Genomic DNA, 18,724 nt, shown 5'->3' with positions numbered 1-18,724 from the left:
AAAAAAAAAAAAAAAAAAAAAAAAAAAAAAAAAGAGAAAGACTCAACTGTTTGGATCGGTAGTTCTTGGTCAGTTTTTATGGCACCTTCCCAGAGGTAACTATGGGTTATGGAGGGAGGGAGTGGGGCTACCACACACATCTTCACAACTTCAGGCTGAGAGTGACATTAGGAGATGAAGCAAGAACCTTATTTTCAAAAATACAAGATGTGCATTCCCGAGATTATAAAAGCTAAAATAATCTTGTAAATGCTGCCTAACTCCAAAGCCTCAAGACTACATCCCTACACAAACTCTATAAATGCAATATAGCCCAGCTTTATCCTCTCTTTTATAGGCCCCAAATGGGTATCTTAAAACCTGTGCATTGGTAGAATTGTGGTACAATGTTTTCTCCAGAGTCCAAATTCAATACCACTACAAAAATGACTATGCTTTCCTGCAAGCACGCACTTCTGGATCTCTGTGTGTGGTGGGGGCTGGGGAGTGGGAGTGTTGCCGGACTCAACGCGCTGCACAGAAAAATGCAGGTAGAACTTTCGGCATATTCTGGCCAAACCATGTCAATAAGAATGAGACATGGAACCTATAGACCAGTATAGAGGCCAGCAGCTACACTCCATGGCCCAGATATGCGCTACTACAAAGGTCTAATAGGTTTCTTATAATTAGAAAACAAGGAGTTGAAAATGACTTAAAGCCAAACATTCCCAAATTGATTTAATTTTATTAGGGTTTTTTTTTTCTTTTGTAAGTTTATCCCGTTATACTAAGGAATATATAATATCAAAGCAATCTCTGCTTTGCTAGAAAGCAGGACCTCAAATGCAGAGCTGGGGATACATGCAGAGCACCAAGCAAGAGTACCATGCACAAGGCTCCAGGCTGATCTCCAGAGTACCAGAGAGGGTACAAAAACAAGTAACCTGCAGACTGAAAACTAAGACACTGCTCTAAAACTATTTAACTGACATATTTAAGATATGTCATACATACTAATGCATGTTACTATAGATAAAATTACATCAGACAGTTTATACTTGGCAAATACAAATCAGAATTAGTATTCATCCTTGTTCAGTTTTTTTTTTTCTTTTTAAATTAAAAAAACGAAAATCTCGCAGGCCAGCATCATCAATCACAAGGAGGGTCTGGTTCTGATATTATATGAGCTCTGTCAGCCTTAATCAAATTGCCTGCCAGATTGTAGATAAGTAATGACTTGCTTAGGTTAAGCCAGGCCAGAGTTTTCCTTCTGCAGTATATACATCTCCGGAGTGAAAATAAACAGCCTCACACCTCGCTCTGGGAGCTGCACTGGGCGGTGATTACAACTCAGCTTTCTCCACCAGAGGAGCAGGGGCAACTCCCAACCCTAAGGATATCTATTTTCCCCTTTCTTCTCAATCATTTGAAACCATGTCAGTGAGCAGCTAATGAGTATTTTGATGAGCTACACCAAAACAACACCAATTAGACACGGTGAAAGGCTTCGACACTGACTTCTGTCTTAGCCAGCATTACAAAACAGAAATTGTTAACAACTGTCCAAGTTGATACTGAATCACCCAGAGCCCACAAAGCTAGAAACGGCACACTCACATAACCAAGAGATGAAAAGCAAAGTTTGCTCCCAATATCACCACTCACATTTTACAGAGAATACCAGAGAATGACCGGTAAGACCAGAGGCAGAACATAGCAATCTAGAGATTGTATTTCTGCCACAACCAAACAATAAAGAGAAAAAAATGAATTTTACTTCTAAAATGTCTCCTTTGCATTTGCTTTTACTGTAACCGGGAGAGCCTTTGAAGCTTCACACTCCGCCCAGATAATATTGTAAATGAATGAACATCCAAGTGGTTCCCCTGCTCCAAAGAAAAGGTTAGAAAGTTGGGGTCTAGGCAGGGACATAAAATACAAGACACCGACTGAGGAGTTGATTTCAGCTTAGCAAAATCCATTTCAGTGTTTCCTGTGAGGTCCATCGACTCTAGGATGTAGAAATTGTGGCTTAGAATTATCAACGGCAAAAGGAAGACTCAGAATTTTAACAATTTTCATCTACCAAGGACATACACATTGACCTAAAATAAGTCTTTAAAAGAAAGCTAGAAATTTCAAATAATACTTTGCCGGCACTCAATAGAGAGAGTTTGAATGGCTACCTGACTCTGAGCTGGGTTACAACTTTTACATCTGATATCAGTGCTCATAGATGGCCTTCATGATGTTCTTGCTCACAAAAACTCTATCTCATGCATTTCTGATAAGCAGAGAGGCAGAAAAGACGGCCGTGAAGTGCTGTGTAAAGTAGAAAGGGCTCTGTTGAGATTATTTAAGAAGTGATGATCAGCATCAGAAACACAGGGAAGGAGAAAGGTATTCTATATAAGGAATAAAAAGAACCACAATACAAGAGTTTGTAATTGCTCATCAGGGGTCCTGAGGACAGGGTGTCTGTGACTCCTCCTGGGCCTGTCTGTGCATGCAATGACCAGACTAGGTCAGTACCTCTCCTTCCCAATCTCCTGGAGGCACCATTCTTAGAAGTCTGCAGGGCACCCCAACAGACAAGAGCCTTGCTCTGCAAAAGCAATACTTCACTCCTTTGTCCCAGTCTTATTTATTGTCAGATTCCCGAGGGCACAGGCTGCATTCACTCTAGGTGAACTGAGACACAAAAGACGCTAGTATTTTTCAGTGAATTAGAAAGAACTTTTATAAGCAAATGGGGATCTTGTTTGCCTACTAAATGTTAAAGCCCACTCCCACCCCCAGCCCCCAAACCCTCACATTTCAACATGAAGAGAAAAAAAAGGACCGTATTTGTACAAGAACTGCTCGGAACAGTTTCTCACTCTGGGTTGCTGAAGAACTACAGAATTTTAATATGTGTGACCTTCTTGTTTTGGTTCCATGCCTGCTAAAATCTATAATTCCAACTAGTGAAATATGCTCTCTCAACTGTGTGTGTGTGTGTGTGTGTGTGTGTGTGTGTGTGTGTGTGTCTGTACACAGCTAGCTAAGAAAACAAGAAATTAACCAAATGTTAGTTTCTGCTTATGAGGCTAACCACTTCCTTATCTTTCCCCTAGCAATCTACTATATTGAGAAGAAAAATCTCAAACTAAGAAGTAACACAATGAGAGGCTCCTTCAAATAATCTTTATGATCATTTCCAAGGGTATGGGAGGTAAGTTCACATTTAAGAAGCCCACTTTGGGGGTTAACTAAAATATTCCTATTAACATTAGTAATATACACATTGTCAAATCCCTGAGCTAAAATTTATTTGATGCCACAAAGGCCTGATAGCAAACCTCTGCAAGCTGCACTGTATAATTTAAAACCCCACTGTGGCCGCTGTCATAGCAACAAATGGGAAATTATTCTAAGACCTAACCACTATGACAATAGTTCTTTTTAAAATACATCCTCAAACACAAAAGAAATAACAAATCATGACAATTGTGTTTGCTAGCTTAATAGGAAACCGTGGCTAACAACCATGGTTACAATGACTCAAAATTAACTTTAGCTAGCCAGGAAATCCAGAAAAAAAAAAAAAGAATTTAACTCAAATACATGATGAAATTTATATGAAAGACCTATAGATAATGACAGTCAGAGCAAAATTAATAAAATTTATTTTCAGGGCAAAATCCAACTAAAATACAAAATAATTTAAAATATGGTAACTAGAGCTTAGAACCAGGAATGGGGAGAAAATGGATCTGTTTTATTTTTGTTATAGCCTCAAAAGGGATTTGTGTTATCTTTTTTTTTTCTTGATATTTTCTTTATTTACATTTCAAATGTTATCCCCTTTCCTGGTTCCCTCCCCCCGCCCCCACTTCCAGGAAACACCCTATCCCATCCCCCATCCCCCTGCTTCAATGAGGGTATTCCCCAACCCACCCACCCACTCCCACCTCCCTGCCCTGGCATTCCCCTACACTGGGGCATCAAATCTTCACAGGACCAAGGGTCTCCTCTCCTCCCAATAATGCCTGACAAGGCCATCCTCTGTTACATATGCAGCTGGAGCCATGTGTATTTCTCAGTTGGCAGTTTAGTCCCTGGGAGTTCTGGGGGGCGAGGGAGGGGTCTGGTTGGTTCATATTGTTGTTCCTCCTAAGGGGCTGCAAACCCCTTCAGCTCCTTCAGTCCTTTCTCTAACACCTCCACTGGGGACTCTGCACTCAGTCCAATGGTTGGCTGGGAGCATCTGCCTCTGTATTTGTCAGGCTCTGGCAGAGCCTCTCAGGAGACAGCTATATCAGGCTCCTGTCAACAAGCACTTCTTGGCATCCACAATAGTGTCTGGGTTTAGTGACTGCATATGGGATGGATCCCCAGGTGGGGCAGTCTCTGGATGGCTTTTCCTTCAGTCTCTGTTCTACATTTTGTATTTGCTTCCATGAGTATTTTGTGTTGTCCTTTAAATGTAGTATTTTTCAATAACTGTAAATAAAACTACACTGGTTTAGAAATGAGAGAAAATCCAATCAGAATGTTGCTTGAAAATATGTTTCAGAGATGCACATGTGTAGAATTGAGTTAGGAAGACACTTAATCTACCCACTCATTCTCAGCAAAACTGTGTGCTTCTCAAAACAGTGTGCACTTCCTTCTTCCTGAGCATCTAAGGCTTTAAGGAAGACTAGAACATCTCCTTTAAAATGGAATCTTAGAGCCCCCAGGAATCCCACCACTCAGGAGAAGGTGGGGGAGCTGCCCCAAGTCAAAGGCTAGCCTGCTCATACAACAAGATCCTGTCCCAAAAATAACTGGCCAATGGTTCGGTCAGTAGAGGTGTTTGTACACAGGCCTGAAGACCTGAGTTCAATCCTAGTTCCCACAAGGTAGGAGATAATAGTTGCCCTCTGCCTCCAGGCATGCCACAGACACGGCTCCTGCATAACTGCACACACAGACACAGAAACAGACATGCACCACTCACATGCACACCTAATAAACACTGTGATAATAAAATAATAACATGGCAGTCGCTCAGTAGGCTGTAACTGTGAGGTAAGTCATGGCCCCCGCACAGTAGTGAGTCTTCAGTGAGGTGCCAGCCAAGTTTTTAGACGTATTAAGAACCTAAACATTTCTTCTTGGGGTTTTCTAGTCCCTAGGTCGACTGGAGCTAATGTTCAGATGCTAGGATACCAACAACTGGAAATCATCTCCATCCCTGCGCCCAGCCTTCCCTTCTCCACACCCTGCCACATGCACCAAATGCCGTCAAGTTGCCAGCTACATATGGGCTGTCAATCCATGAAGAGGAACCCCTTTTACGAGTGTGGGTTCCTGGGGCTCCTGTCCTGCCCTCCTCATCTCCATCATGACGGGAACATGGGTACTGACTGATAAGTCCTTCGGTTCCAGCTAAAACCATTCACTCCCTAGACCTTCCACCTGTGACTCACCATGTTGTTATTTTGTTATATACACTCCCTGAGGCCAAAATCAGGAAGAGAAGCCAAAAGACATGGGCAGGGGGAAGATGCCTCCCCACCCCACCCCCAGATGCTTTTTCTTTTTATTGGACTGAAAAGAGGCTGCCAAGTTCTGATGTCACTAGAATAATCGCTTGGCCTGATAAAAGTAGTATTTTATCCATTAAACACTCGTTTCCCTTGCCAAATTTACCTCCAGCCAGCCAACGTATATGATTACTCACTGAACAGATACCAAATTACTATAAAACAGAGAATACTAATTACTGCTGTTCTGATACCACAAAAGCTTAGTAACTGTCAGAAATTTCCCTGGCAAATAGACAGAAGCCAGGATGTATGTTTTGCTATTTACACACTCAAAGGAACCCCTGTAATAAGAAGCAGTTAAAACACAAACAAGCAAAACATGACCTCAGCTCCCAGGCACTAATGATGTTACACAGAACGAAGCATGCTTTAAATACACAAAATTGTTAAACTGTTCAGAATAACTGACATAAATCAGAGTTATCACCAGTTGTTCCTGACATTTACCTATATTTTGTTATTTTCTGAAATTTTCTTCGACCTTCAAATGGAAACTATATGACCTTTCCTTGAACTTGGCATTTAAAATCCATGTTTTCACTTGATTTTTATAAGAAGAACTCTGTGTGGAAATCACTCAAGGATCTGGAAGAAAGAGCCTAGCATCCCACGATTCCCAGTGCTCCACCTAACTCCTCAACATGGTGTTCCTCACCACTGCACAAAACACCTCAGAATACAAGCAAGACTCACTTTTGGTGCATGACTTCAGAGGGTTTGGTCCATGGTGGTGAGCAGCTCCACCTCCATGGGCCTCACGCGAAGCAGAGCATGGCACTGGGTGCCCATGACATAGGAGTCTGTGCTCTCAAGCAGCTAGAAAGCAGGGGAGAGAGAAAAGAAGAACCCAAGAACTGCATTCTTCAAGGGCATGTCCCAGTGATCTACTTTCCTCCAGCAAGGCCCTGCCTCCTCATAGGCCTCTCTGTAGGAACCCATTCTATTAACCTCCCTGCCCTGGCATTCCTCTACACTGGGGCATCAAATCTTCACAGGACCAAGGGTCTCCTCTCCTCCCAATAATGCCTGACAAGGCCATCCTCTGTTACATATGCAGCTGGAGCCATGTGTATTTCTCAGTTGGCAGTTTAGTCCCTGGGAGTTCTGGGGGGCGAGGGAGGGGTCTGGTTGGTTCATATTGTTGTTCCTCCTAAGGGGCTGCAAACCCCTTCAGCTCCTTCAGTCCTTTCTCTAACACCTCCACTGGGGACCCTGCGCTCAGTCCAATGGTTGGCTGGGAGCATCTGCCTCTGTATTTGTCAGGCTCTGGCAGAGCCTCTCAGGAGACAGCTATATCAGGCTCCTGTCAACAAGCACTTCTTGGCATCCACAATAGTGTCTGGGTTTGGTGACTGCATATGGGATGGATCCCCAGGTGGGGCAGTCTCTGGATGGCTTTTCCTTCAGTCTCTGTTCTACATTTTGTATTTGCTTCCATGAGTATTTTGTGTTGTCCTTTAAATGTAGTATTTTTCAATAACTGTAAATAAAACTACACTGGTTTAGAAATGAGAGAAAATCCAATCAGAATGTTACTTGAAAATATGTTTCAGAGATGCACATGTGTAGAATTGAGTTAGGAAGACACTTAATCTACCCACACCATCTCAGCAAAACTGTGTGCTTCTCAAAACAGTGTGCACTTCCTTCTTCATGAGCATCTAAGGCTTTAAGGTCAGAGAAATGGATCAGCAGGTAACTCACTGCTCTTGCACTGGACCTCAATTCGGATCCCAGTACTGCTATCAGGCAGCTCACAACTCCCTGTAACTCCAGCTCCAGGAGACCTGATGTTTTTTTCTGTCCGCTTGCATTCCCATGCATATATCCACTCATAATTAAAATAAGACATGTAATTATAATAAAGGAAAACTTTTTAAAATGTTAGAGACTTGAAGATTTTTAAGGGGAGCAGGCACATGATCAAACTTAGGGTTGAGGAAACATCGTTATGCAAAGGATAGATGGTTTGATGACAGGAAGGTGGTAATGACCTAGTAGCTGTTTATGATAGGGTCATGAAGTTTATTTCTTTGGGGGTTTTATTTGGGGGGTCCCCTTAAATTTTTATCTCCCCTGCTGATTTTTGGTATGGAAACTGGGAAAATAAGGCATACCCAGAAAGAAAAGACCATGAGTGAGACCTGCTTCCAGTGACTTGAGAGGAAGGAGGATAGCTATGTGCACACATAAATATAGAACTGTAAGTCCTTGAGCTGGAGTTGGCTCAGCAGGTCAAAATGCTGGCAGAGCAAACCTGGAGACTGAGGTTCCATCCCAGAATTCACAGATACTCACGTAGAATCATCATCGTCATCATCAATTTAAGAGTAAAAACTAAATATACTTTCCTGTTTTATAAGAGAAAAAATATTACTTTGATGATTCAAGATCATACAGTACTGCCAACTATTCTAAATACCTTTTTTGTTGGTTTGTTTGTTTGTTTGTTTGTTTTGGGTTTTTTTGGGGGGGTTGGTTTTGGGGGGGAGGGTTGAGACAGGGTTTCTCTGTATAGCCCTGGCTGTCCTGGAACTCACTTTGTAGACCAGGCTGGCCTTAAACTCAGAAATCCACCTGCCTCTGACTCCCCCCACCGCCCAGCCTAAACACCCACTATTAACATAAAATGCCATTTTGTAGATAGGAGTTATGCACACAGTTAAAAGTGCATGATCTGAACCCAGATAGTTTTGTTGTTGTTAAATCACAGGAGCTGGCCTTTTACACTCCATGAGATTTTTCTTTCTCTTGAAATTAAAGTTTAGAAAACTCTGGATGACAAGAGGGGATATGATACTCTTTACATCCAATTTGTTGGTGTAACTATGTAACGAGACTGACAGAAATACAGAAATACTATACCTGCCAAGTACCATCATTTTTGATACATAAGTCCAAACATTATTAAACCCAATTTGATCTTCATTTTTGCTCTTTTGTTTGTCTTGTTTTTAAAAGACCGTGGTTCTGTATATTGCTTAGGCGACTTACAGGTGTGTACGACCATCCGTGGTTCCCTATTGTCCCTTACAATCATTTTTTTCTTAAGCCAGAAAGAATAACTGACATAATGACTATTGATACATTAGGAATCTTACTTGAAATGCCAAGAGCAGGCCAAGTAGAAGCAGGCTTAGTTTGGAAAACTTACTGACTTGGGAAGAGGGTATACATACACACACACACACACACACACACTGTTGGAATCATACTATGTCAAGTATGAGGCCCATCTGCACTATGAAAACATATTTCATGGAACCCTGGCACAAAGGCTCTTAGAGGTCACTGGTCCAGTCTCTCACCCACAAAAGAGACTCTTTATACGTCATCATTAGCATATACAAATAGAACAGAAGGACCCACAGCCTTTCAAATGACATGCTGCACATGAGGTGGCTCTATTTGTTGGTCATTTCTGTCCTTTGGAACATAATCTGCATCTATAATTACCTACATAAAAAAAGATGTGGGCTGGAGAGACAGCCCTTGCTACTTCTCTAGAGGACTTGTGTTTGTTCCTAGCACCCGCATGGTGGTTCACAGCCACCAGTGGTAACTATAGTTCAAAAGCTCTGACAACCTCCTCCAAGGGCACATGCATACATACATGCAAGCAAAACATTCATATTCCAAAAATTAAAATAAATCTGAAACACAATTTTAAATAAATGAGCCACACATGGCCACTACAGCTGTCCCCAGATCTAATGACACCCTGGCCATAACGGGCTCCTTGGGAGTCAGGGGGATCCTTTCGTACCCCATGGCTGTCTGTAAAAAAAATGACCCGTGTCAAGGAGCTATGAATAGAAAGATTTAATAAACTCACAAATGCTGAAAAATACAATGTCTCCTGAGGGGAAAAGATTGGCTAATGTCCAAGCAAAACATCCAGAGAACCCTCAATCAACATTTCTAATAACATAGTACAAACGGTTCCCTCAACAACAGTCCCCAACAAGTTTTGGAGCAAAACAAAAACAAAACAAAACAAAACACCTTCATAGCCATTGCTACTACTTTGCTTTTTTGTTTTACTGCTTGTGAGATAAATTTCATTCCCCATATTAAGGAATTTCAACGAGCATAAACAGAGAGTCTCAACGTACGGAGATTGTTCAGACTGGGTAAAACTGTTCTCCACAACAGAACTGTGTGGCCTTGTTCTTCAACGTCTCCCGGGGCAGAGCATCTTAGCTCTACTCCCCTCAATTTTTGATAGACTTTCTTTTAAATCAAAAAGCAGTCTCTGCACACAGAGTCACATATGTGTGTGTAAACATTCTGCTGTTACATTTCCAACCCAACGAGCAGGACCCTATAGTTGAGTTGGTTGTTACTTTTGCTAAATTCTAAGTATTGATCGAGGAACTTCGTCCTAAACAGGAAAATCATAAGCTATCTCATATACTCCCTTCTCTCTATCTTAGAGCTCCTTCCTTCACCTCCAGGAAAAAAAAAAAAGAAAGAAAGAAAGAAAGAAAATAAAATGAATGTATATATGGAATTGGAAACAAAGGTAACTGAGTTATCTCCAACTCAGTGTTACATTTATTAAAAAAAAAGAAAAAAGAAAAAAAAGATGTCATGGTTTGGTTTTGGTTTTGTTTTTTTGTTTTTTGTTTTTTCCTAAAATAAGAACTGGGATCTGGTTTTCTAATAATGTGTGTAAAGAAAAGCTATTTTTCTCCTTTTTTTTTTCTGCCAGTGACCATATACCCCAGGTGCCAATAAAATAAATTTCAAAACACACAAAAGACTATAACAATTTGAAACACATGAATAAGTACTGCACACAACAGCACGGGTAAACTGCACAGGGATAAGGACTCGTTCAGAAATGCAGCCGTTGTATGACTCTTTCACCAAGTTCAAGTACAGGCAAATGACCCTATGGCAAAACTGATCAGCAGCAGAGCTGTTGCCTGCAGGGGGAGAGGCAGGCTGAGGAAGACCTTCCTAGACACCTGAATGCAACTGGAGCGCTAGTGATGGGACAGTGCTTACCTAAGGCACTTACCTAACTTCATGTGGCTACCTGCTGCACACAGGAGTGTACCCTTGGGCACACCTCTGCCTAGATTGGAAAAAGCTCCACCCATCGTTTCCACCTGCTTTCTACGTTTCAAGTGGAAGTTGAAGAACTATTTAACAGATGAGGTTGTAGCAATTACACGGGACACATTGTTACAAACTTACAAGACTTCCTCCTTATTTAGAACTTGAAAGGAATCATTTTTGGACCAAAGTAACACACAAACAGGCGCTGGAGGAATCTATAAAAATGACAGCAGCTAACATTTATAGAAGTTTTACTATCTACCGAATGTTTTACTTTCCTTTACTCATTTAATCCCACAGAGGGAAGATATCCTATCCACTTAATCCCCATTTCACAGATAAAGGATCCAAGGCTAGGTCAAGACCATTGCCTAAACTCGCATAAACAATAAGAGGAGTAGCTGAAAAGCAAGTCCATGTCAACCCCTTAATTCAATTTCTATTACAGCACCATAAAAATAAAATCAACTCCACAGCTTCCAGCAAGAGAAGGAGCAGGATGTGTAACCTAAATTCAATAATGTAACCAGCTTACACATTCTTTTTCTCTATTAAACGGCACATCCTTGACATTCAAGAATTGAAAGCGCCAACTCATATTCCAACTCATATACAGCAGAACAAAATGTTCTATAATGGTGTTTTGTTTGTCTGTTTTTAAATTATCTCTGGCCATCAAAATATATTATACAGCAACTAAACCGTGAAGGCAAACAGGCGCTGACTTCAGAGTTTAATCTACTTCTTAAAAGGCATGTCCGGGGTGACAGAGGAAAAGAAGTAAACGTGTTCTCAAAGGGGGGATTCTTTATATTCTAAACATGTGGTATTGTAAGAACCTGGTACAGGGCTACATGGGGACGAGAAGAAAAGAACAGCACTATCTACACGATTTTAGATAGCAATAAAACATATCTCAGCAGCCATCAAAATGCCCCCGCACTCAAAGTGAGCTGAAAACTGTTCACTCTGTGATTCACATTCCCAGAAGATGAGAATCAATTAACGATACTACCCACAAACTCCAAACCAGTCCTCTGTGAAAAGTACACAAAAGGGGAGCTGGGCTAGGACGATGAAAAAAGTCGTTCCCAAAGTACATCGAGGGCAGAGCAAGAGGCAGGCAGAAGGAGATACACCAAAGCTTCTCCACAAATCTGCTCCAGAATGGTTCTGGAAATTCTATTTTCATTTACTTAGGGATGCTGGTGAGTCGGAAGAGCAATGGCTCAAAATACTAGAAAGCCAACAGTATCATTTTAAATGCTAACAGAAATGAGAGACAAAATGACTTTAAACTCTATAATAAGAAGAAACAGAACAAGATCATATGGAAACAAAGCTATAAACTAAAATATGCCCATTCAAACAAGCATTTCATTTCTGCACAGGCAATTGACTTGCCATAAAAGCCTGACTTTGCTCTCAAATTTTAAATTATTACACAATATACCAGCTCTTAAAGGCAAAAGCACACCGTAATACCCTTTCACATATTCATCCAAAGAGCAGTCAAAAAAAACTTACCAAGGCTGCAAATATATATACGCTTGAACTTAGAAGGAGAGCAGAAAGCAGCGCCTCTCTGTGCTTACACTAGGGTTCGCTTCAGTGCTAAAGCACACCACCACAGCCCTGCCTGTAATAAAGTCCCCACTAGCAGTCTGCCTTTGGGTTGGGCTTTTCTCTTACAAGATAAGCTGTTAAGTCATGCCTTGATTTTAGATCTGCTAACATATGGAGCCTTCTAATGCAGCCTGCTCTCCGCCCCCTCTACTCCCCCTCCCATTCACTACTCAGTGCTGCTCCCTCTCCACACATACACATACACACATACAAAAAAGGCACTGCAGGGCAGAAATTCCTCAGGTGCTCGCTAATGGAATTCCCAGGGTCTAGGAGCCGCTTCGGGGATCAAGAGATCTCACAGCCCCTGCTGGGGTAAGGAGCAGCGAGTCTGTTCCATTTAATCAAATACAGCATGAATTTTCAGCTCTATTCACTAGCTTGTCTCCAGGGCTCTCAAAAGGCACCAGGCAGCTAGAATCACACACATGTGGCTCTTTTAGGCAAGTATAATTAGTTTGATTTTAAAAAGCCACATTAATAATATCACCTCAGGACCATTATTCAAGGGACAGATGACAATGATACTGTATGTTTTAAGCCTGACAATGGAGGGAGAGTGCCCAAACAATGAGAGAAAACTTGAAGGATTTAAAAACAACAACAATAAAAAACCCACAGCTTTTCATTTCAATGTAACCCAGGATTCCAGTATTTAAAAGTGACGTTAAGTATATTCTTGTGCCCAGTCCCTTAATTTTAACAGTAAACAAATACAGCCCTCCCCTCCTGTGCATAGTGAATGCAGGCCTCCTACACAACAAAAGTTTGGATACAATATAAAAGTGTAAATAAAAACAATGTAACATTTTCTAATTCAATCTAGGTGAGTAAAAAAAAAACTCTTGAAAAAAGCATCAGTCATAAATAAACAAATAAAATAGCTGGATATTAAAAACAACTCTTTCAAAGAAGTACAGTTAGAGTTCAAATTCCTATTTGAATTGGTTTTTATTAAGTATTAATGTCACTAAGCTAAAGAATGACTATCTGGTAGGTAACTGTACTGTCCTAGCTATAATTCTACATAGTAGAGATGCTGATCACATGATGTTAACTAATAACACACATTAAAACAAATTTTCTAACTCATTATCCTTTATATTTTTGATTTCACAAAGATATCGTTTAATTCCTGACATCACTTCCCTAGTATTTTACTTAGAAACAGTCATCAAATTTTAGTCTACTTGTTCTCCAAAGAAACCACTCCAGAGAACAAAAATCCTACTGCCATTAAAAAGAAAAACAGAAAGGGACTGTCTAGAGAGCCACGAGAGTGCACACACAAAGTGGGAAAACAAGAGGGAAGCATAAGAACCAGTTATTAGACTTTACCTGATCCTTGTGGAGCACCACCCTATGACACAAGTTTCTATCCCTGGGCACTGCTCTTTATATATGCCCTGAGGATAGGGGAGGTCCTATCTTAAAGTGAAGTTAAAGCCTCCCACAAAAAGTCAAGCCACCTGCAAAATCCGCCAGAGGTAAGGGAGATGCAGGAAGCAACCTACACAAGCTAGATTAGTGTATGTCAGATCCTCCGGTTCTTTGTACTTCCTGCTTGAAAGTCAGTACTGTTTAAGTACTTTGCACAGCAGAGGCTGATGGGAACCACAGCAGTCAATCAAAGCATCCCTAGTGAGTTACTACACAAACAATAGCGCAGCACCTCTAGCAATTGATTTTGCTGGGTGATTAAACCATTCAAAGAAAGATTTTCCAAATACTGTATCCGAGTTTTTGCAAGAAAGTTAAACAATATACATTTGTGTGTTTTATAGAAATATAAATGTTTCTCCTTTGCACACTGCCAAACACACACCCAAGGCACGTCTTTACAAAATGAAACAGGTTTTCTCCATCCTTCTCATATAACTAAAAGTATGTGGCAGTTTACTTCAACATGTGCATAAGAGACTACAGTATTCAGTGCCTCTCTAAGGTACTATTTCGAGTTTAACACTAATTTGAGATTTTCTGAAAGTTTTCCTTCATCTTATCCTAAAAGTTCAACCATCTATAGCTCACATTTTCATCTAAAAAGAGACTGGAAAGTTGGAGTTATTTAGAAAGTAAGAGAATGTCTAGAATTATATTAAAATTAAGGCACCTCTTCTCCAGCCACCTACCCACCTCAGTCCTTGAGCTCTCCTAAATGTCCACTGGGAATTGGAGGGGTATAGCATCAGTGAGGAATGGGCTCTGAATTAACTCAGCCTCTTTCATCATTCCTGGCATTGGCCTGAGACAAAATCTCACGTTACCTTTTAGTCCAACCTCCTGTTTCCCAAGGTGTCTGGTTTAGGACACAAAGGCTGTCTTTCTGTTAATGAGGTTCCCCAAATTTGACAGCCCAACTGGGGAACAGCCTGCCCTTAAAACACCTGCCACCCTCTGTGGTCCCCTTGAGGAAAGGCAGGCATTCTGCAGAGAGTTCCTTTCTGGAGAGCCTTCCACCTGATTTGGTGATGTTAGGAGAGAACAATAAAGCGAAGGGCAAGGGAGTCTATCTATCCCCCTCAGTGATTTATTACTGAAATTCCTAAAAGTGGAGAGAAAGCAACAAAGCTCTGAAGCTGCAGGCTGAAATAAATAGCGATGTATTTAAAGTATTTAGTAAATGATAATGCGAGCCACAGAAAGCTTTATAGAAGAGAAGGAAAAATACACTCCCTGGGGCTGGGAAGTCACTGAGTCTGTGAAGGCAGAGAAAGATACATTGTGCAGGAAATTTCTCTTGCTTCTCGCTACACATAAATCACTGTCTCTCTCCAGCACTCTGCGGGGATTGAGAGGGAAGACAGAGTAAACTCTCTTGGGAAAAGCGCCGGCGCCCCCTGCTCCCCGCTACGCTGCATCCCACCTGCCCTGGCAGATCACCGAAGAAGACCTCAGCGTGTCACTGACACCTCACCCCGCCTCCTCTTGCGAGGTGGCTCTGCGCGCCCAAGGAAGCGGCGGTGAGCCGACAGCGGGGCATCCCTCAGCTGCCTTTCCACCCTAGACCCCAGCGCTCTGCGGGCAAGCTGGCCTCCGCTTCCCCAGGACCACCCGCTCCCGAGCCCCGCGGCCCCGAGCTCTCCCCGGGCCACCCTCGGGGACTCTGCCGAGGGACCCCCGCACCTCTCCGCAGGGCTGGCTAAGCCCCGAGACCTCCTGCACAGCAGCCGGCTCCGAGAGCCACCCCCAGGTCATCCCCCCGCACGCTGGCGGCGGCGGCGGCGGCGGTGGCTGCGATCCGAACGGGCCCCTCCATGCACCGGGCAGGACGGCCGGAGGGCGCGGCGCCTCTCACGCGGGGCGGGGGCACTGGGGCGGCGCGAGGTCCCCGTCTCGTACCGAGCCGCGCGAGCCGGGCACCCGGGCTCCGGGAGGGGAGCTGGGGGGCGGAGTCCCGGGGCGCGCCCCCGCGGCCGCGCTCCTCCCCGCGGAGCGCGCGGACGCCCGGCACCAGAGCCGAGGGAGGAGGGCACCGGCGGAGACGGAGGCGGGCCGCAGAGGCCAGGACTCCCCGGCCCGCGCCCCGCCGCGGGGTGCGCGCGCAGCCTGCCAGATCAGCGGCGGGCAGGGCCGTACCACTGCACCGAGGGGGGACGCCCCGAGCGCTGGCGTCTGCGCGCCACCTGTCCTCCCGGTCCGCACCGACACCGCTGCAGGCAAGTGCAGCCGAAGGCTCCGGTGCTGCAGACCCGGAGAGGACGAACTGCCTGAGCGAGACACCGAGGCTCCCGTCAGATCTGCACTCACTCTCCCCTCACCTTCGCTCGCCCCGGAGAGGCGGCATTCCTGGCCGGTGCACTCTCTGCACGTTCCCGGGTTCCCGCCCATGCCCCGCCCCGCCCGCCCACCTTTTGAGAAACCACCTTGTGTTGCTCTTCCATAGTGACCCAGCGGTTGCGATTCCAGCTCCCAAACACGTCCCTTTGCCTTTTCACAAATTCCTAGGTTTAATTCTTTAGGAAGCTTCCTTGGATTCCCCAGCTCACCCATTTTGCCCTCACTGGGACAGGTGACAAAGTTCTAAGATCGGGAAACGCTGTGTCGCCTGGTGTAAGCATCTTGCATTTTGGCCCCGAAGTATTATTCCCAACTCAAATGTTGGACTTTTCCCCAAGTTATCTGAGTTCAGTGAACATTAGTTGTCCAAATAGAAAAGGGGGAAACAATTCCTATGTAGGAGATGGTTGTGAAAACGTGTGATTATGATATTCTGTGAGAATAACCTACCACTCGCTGGGCATCTTGGGATTGTAACTTTTAACAATAATTAGTAGTAGTGTTTTTTTTGTTTTCTTAATCCCATGTTCAGTTTAACTTCAAAAGGTTTTAATAATGATGATACTTGGTGGTCACAGCTACTCTGTACTGAGCTTCAAAAAAATAAACCCTTAATTTTTTATTTTTTTATTTTATTTATTTATTTATTTAAGTTTTTCGAGACAGGGTTTCTCTGTATAGCCCTGGCTGTCCTGGAACTCACTTTGTAGACCAGGCTGGCCTCGAACTCAAAACCCTTAATTTTGTGCTTTGGTTGGGGTTGCGGGGTCTTTCTGAATACCTTGGAAAGAAAATCAGTATAAGAAAGAAAAAAAAATAAAAAAGCCTTAAGTCTGGCTTATCCTTCCTTTTTCCTTAGTTTTAGATTATTTGGGTAAGGTATAGAATAAAATATTTTTATTCAGGAAAGACACCTTCATATAGAAAAGAGAAGATTTAACTAAACTAAAGTTTACACACATAGAGTAGAGGTCTAATAGTGTTCTGAAAAAAATCCTCTTTATCTCCCAGACACTAGCTCTACTACAAACACTTTCAGCTTCTCTGGGGTTCAGTTGACTTTGGGCACCTTCCACCCCAAACCTAACATTCTGTTCAAATATCACTATGCCCATTGCTACTCAGAATCAAAGCATAACTAAGCTAGAACAGATTTAGGAGTGCTGAGCAAGGGAAAGGTAACCGTGGAACTAGTTAAGGACAGATTCAGAGGTGTTGAGTAAGAAGTAAAGAGAAGGTCATGCTAGCAGAGGGAGGCTTAGAAGAGCACAGCCACTGAGCTATAAGACAGGTTGAAATGAGCTTGTGTGTGTGTGTGTGTGTGTGTGTGTGTGTGTGTGTGTGTGTTTATCTGTGGATCCAAGGGAACCTGGGTGGGAGTTGGTAGCTCAATCCTCCCAGAGCTTAAAGCAAGGTAGTAGAAACTACGCACTACAATGATGATGACTTCAAAAGTTAGATATAATCATTATGGTGTTTATACACTTTGGTACGTGGCAAGTATTAGCTTAAATATTGGCTCCATCTAAGACTGGAACAACAAGACAGAAATGTGAGATCCCTTAACTACATCACACAGCTAGTCAGTGTCAGAGCAGGTATGCAGGCCTAGGACATCAGGGTTGAGAGGCTGGTCTTCTACCATACAGTAATGAATGGCTCATGACAGTAAGAATGTCTTTTCTATCAGCTCAACTAAATTGTTTATTAGAATTTTTATTGAATATCAAAAATATTCAACATCCTTAGCCCTCAGGGATATGCAAATCCAAGTGCCCAGAAATTCCATCTCATCCCAGTGAGAATGATGATCATCAAGGAAACAAATGAACACAAATGTTGGTGAGGAGGTGGGGGGATGGGAGGGGTGGGAGGGAAGAGCCCTTGCATATGCTGGTAGCAGCAATTCAACGGCTATGGAGGTATTGGTTGGGAATTGGTTCTAATGCTGTGTCTTTTTTCAGCTCCCAAAAGCTATGCTTCTAGATGCTGAGGGTCCCTGCCCCCAGCTGTCTTTGATTGGTAATAAAGAATTGCCATACAGTTAATGGCTGGGCAGCAGGATGGAGGCAGGACTTTTAGATTTCCAGGGCAAACAACAAAAGGGGAAGAATAGCAAACAGAATAGCCATGATAGGGGAGCAGAGAGATCAGACTTAAGGTCCCACTGACATGTAAGAATCAGGGCAAGTGGCCACAAGGGCCACTCCCCTGACTGGGTCTGGGACAGCAAAGATAAAATATAGATTTAGAAAATGTTAACTAAGGATTACCGGAGGGGAGTGTGTGCTAGCTGTGTTAGCTGCAGGGAGGTTCAGGAAGTGTTCAACCATTGAGCTAGAATTTAAAATATCATGCACGCATTCATTCTCTCTCTCTCTCTCTCTCTCTCTCTCTCTCTCTCTCTCTCTGTGTGTGTGTGTGTGTGTGTGTGTGTGTGTGTGTGTGTGTCCTTCATTAGTGAATCCAGAGCTCTTGGGAAGATTCGAACCGCATGCAACCAGCCAGGAGCCAGAGCAGATTAACTAGTTATGACTATAAGTATGTGTGAAGGTTCTTCAAAAGAGTACAGACAGAACTACCACACAGCAGAGAAAACAGCACACCAGTGAACAGACAGAACTACCACACAGCAGAGGAAACAGCACACCAGTGAACAGACAGAACTACCACACAGCAGAGGAAACAGC

At 43.1% G+C, this 18,724-nt stretch overlaps 1 protein-coding gene across 2 annotated transcripts in view; it reads right to left on the bottom strand.

The window, feature by feature from the left end:
* The window catches only part of Cdon (cell adhesion associated, oncogene regulated), an 88,400-nt gene extending 72,818 nt beyond the window's left edge, over nt 1-15,582 (bottom strand). The window contains exon 1 of one of the 2 annotated variants that reach the window (XM_029481843.1): nt 15,381-15,582. The gene's annotated coding sequence lies outside the window, so the exon portion shown is untranslated. Of the gene's footprint in view, nt 1-6,254; nt 6,378-15,380 lie in introns of those variants that run through there. The other variant, XM_029481844.1, reaches the window with a different exon arrangement.
* Between the last annotated feature and the right edge of the window lie 3,142 nt (nt 15,583-18,724).

The sequence above is a fragment of the Mus caroli genome, chromosome 9 (genome assembly GCF_900094665.2).
Source record: "Mus caroli chromosome 9, CAROLI_EIJ_v1.1, whole genome shotgun sequence".
NCBI lineage: Eukaryota > Metazoa > Chordata > Mammalia > Rodentia > Muridae > Mus > Mus caroli.
The sequence above is the reverse complement of the archived record's forward strand: the minus strand, read 5'-3'. Positions and strand labels throughout refer to the sequence as shown.